The sequence below is a fragment of the Mastomys coucha genome, unplaced genomic scaffold (assembly GCF_008632895.1).
Source record: "Mastomys coucha isolate ucsf_1 unplaced genomic scaffold, UCSF_Mcou_1 pScaffold4, whole genome shotgun sequence".
NCBI classification, from domain to species: Eukaryota; Metazoa; Chordata; class Mammalia; order Rodentia; family Muridae; genus Mastomys; species Mastomys coucha.
In genome coordinates, this window is record NW_022196910.1 from 18,644,274 (window position 1) to 18,647,133 (window position 2,860).

The window sequence follows — 2,860 nt, forward strand, 5'->3', positions numbered from 1 at the left end:
ATATATATATATTGTATATATATATATATGTGTGTGTAATTAAAAATTTAAATTAAAATTTTAGTTAAAAATAATAATAAAAAGACTACATTAATCCAAAGCTATTTTTTTGCTGTAATTATTATTTTTATTATTTTGTTGTTGTTGTTTTGGTATTTTCGAGACAGGGTTTCTCTGTAAGTGCTGGGATTAAAGGCGTGCACCACCACTGCCCAGCTATTTTGTTTGTTTGTTTTTCCTTTGTTTTTTTGTTTTGTTTTGTTTGCTTTTTTGGAGAATGGGTGCTCTTTGAGACAGGGTTTCTCCTTGGCAATTCTAGCTGTCCTAGAACTTAGTCTGTAGACCAGGATGGCCTCAAAGTCAGAGATCCACCTGTCTCTGCCTCCTGAATGCTGAGCTAAAAGGCTTGTGCCAGGGCTGGAGAGATGACTCAGTGATTAAAAGAACTAGTTGATCTTCTGAGGGACCTGGGTTCAATTTCCAGCACCCACATGGCAGCTCACAACCATCTGTAACCCCAGTTCCAGGAGATCTGACACCTTCACACCAACACATATCAAAATATGCAGGCAATGCCTGTGGAATCTGTTCCCCAACATGGCTGCCTTGCCTGGCCTCTGGGAAAGGATGTACCTAACCCTGCAGAGACTTGATGTGCCAGTGTGGGGTGTGATGGTTTGTGTATCCTCAGCCCAGGGAGTGGCACTTTTAGAAGGTGTGGCCCTGTTGGAGTAGGTGTGTCACTGTGGGTGTGGGCCTTAAGACCCTCATCCTAGTTGCCTAGAAGCCAGTATTCTGCTAGCAGTCTTCAGAGGAAGATGTAGAACTCTCAGTTCCTCCTGCACCATCACTGCCTAGATGTTGCCATGTTCTCACCTTGATGATAATGGACTAATCCTCTGAACCTGTAAGCCAGCCCCAATTAAATGTTGCCCTTTACAAGACTTGCCTGGGTGAGGTGGCTCAGTGGTTAAGACTGCTCTTCCGAAGGTCCTAAGTTCAAATCCCAGCAGCCACATGGTGGCTCACAACCATCCGTAATGAGATCTGACGCCCTCTTCTGGTGTGTCTGAAAACAGAAACAGTGTACTTAGATATAATAATAAAATAAATCTTTTATGCCAGAGTAGGGCAACCACACAATAGCTCACAACCATCAGTACAGCTACAGTGTACTCATATACATAAAATACATAAATCTTTAAAAAAATAAGTATTGCCGGGCAGTGGTGGCGCACGCCTTTAATCCCGACACTTGGGAGGCAGAGGCAGGTGGATTTCTGAGTTTGAGGCCAGCCTGGTCTACAGAGTGAGTTCCAGGACAGCCAGGGCTATACAGAGAAACCCTGTCTCAAAAAAAAAAAAAGGATTAGCATATTATTAATAATATATTAATATTTTCTTCTATTCTTATTCTTATTTTTTTTAAGATTTATTTATTCAAGCAAGGCAGTGCATGCCATTAATCCAAGCACTCGGGAGGCAGAGTTAGCAGATCCCTGAGCTGAGGCCAGCCAGCCTGGTTTACAGATTGAGTTCCAGGACAGCCAGGCTACATGGAGACACCCTGTCTAGAAAAAAATAAATAAATAACAGATGTCTCTTCTCCCTTGGTTCCCCCAGTCTCATCGCAGATGATCTGCAATAAAACACATGTGGCAGCCTTCCCCATCCCCCACCCCCGCTTCACCCATCTTCTGTGGATCCTCCAGATCTTCTCCACACTCAATCCTGTCCCAGCCCCCAACCCCAGCAGGCACCCACTGCTAACCCAAGGACCGCTCCTCCCAGGGCAAAAGACAGATCCACACCTCTTCCTTTTGCTCCCCCAGTTCCAATCCCCGCAGTCTCATCCACAGCTCTGTAGCAGAAAATCTGCTGTGGTCTGCCAGGATTGAAAAGACCTTCTCCTCCAACCTTCTTTTCCCAAACTCATCCCAGTGCCCCAGCTTCTAACAGCAGCAGGCACTCCCCTTGGACACACCAGCTCAGCAAGGCAGGAAAACACGGAGCACCCAGCCATCACACCCTCCACAAATCCAAAAAAGAAACAGAAACCAAGGAACTTTTAAAACACCCACCAACAAAGACAAATCCAGAAATCAGCACCTGGACAAAAATCATGCCAAACCCAGATGCCTAGACACCAGCTTAAAAACACAATAGATTCAGGGGCTGGAGAGAAGGCCCAGGGGTTAAGAGCACTGACTGTTCTTCTGAAGGTCCTGAGTTCAAATCCCAGCAACCACATGTTGGCTCACAACCACCCGAAATGAGAACTGATGCCCTTTGGTGTGTCTGAAGACAGCTACTTTCATATAATAAATAAATAAAATCTTTAAAACAAAACAAACAAACCCAATAGATTCAGGGACGCTTCACAGTGAGACTCGTGAAGAATATCGCGAGAACAACTAAAACAGGCAGGTCTCATTGGCAGGTGCTTTTAGGAATGGTTTCATGGAATTAGAAAAAAAGGTGGCCCCTGGTGGAGAGAAGCGGAACTGGAGACACCACTGAGGTGACAGGTATGGAACATGGGAGGACAAAGGTTTAGGCCACCACCAGCCCCATCTTGCCAGCAGCTAGGCCAGGCCACTGTTCAGCCTGCAGCCCCACCCCCACCCCACCCCCGCCCATGCAGCCGCCATCTACACTGCTCATCCTGCTTAGGGGAGAAGAATTGGGGGGGCTGCAGGGGGATGGGGGGGGGGGGGGCTGGTGGGGTGGTGATGGAGATTCTGAAGTTGATGGTTTCTGGAGGAGTAGGGGTGGAGAAGGACTTAAGTTTTCTTAAAGGAGCTGGCCACTGGGAGTTTGACCATGCAAATTAGACTTCTAGGGTTTTTTTTTTTTGCTT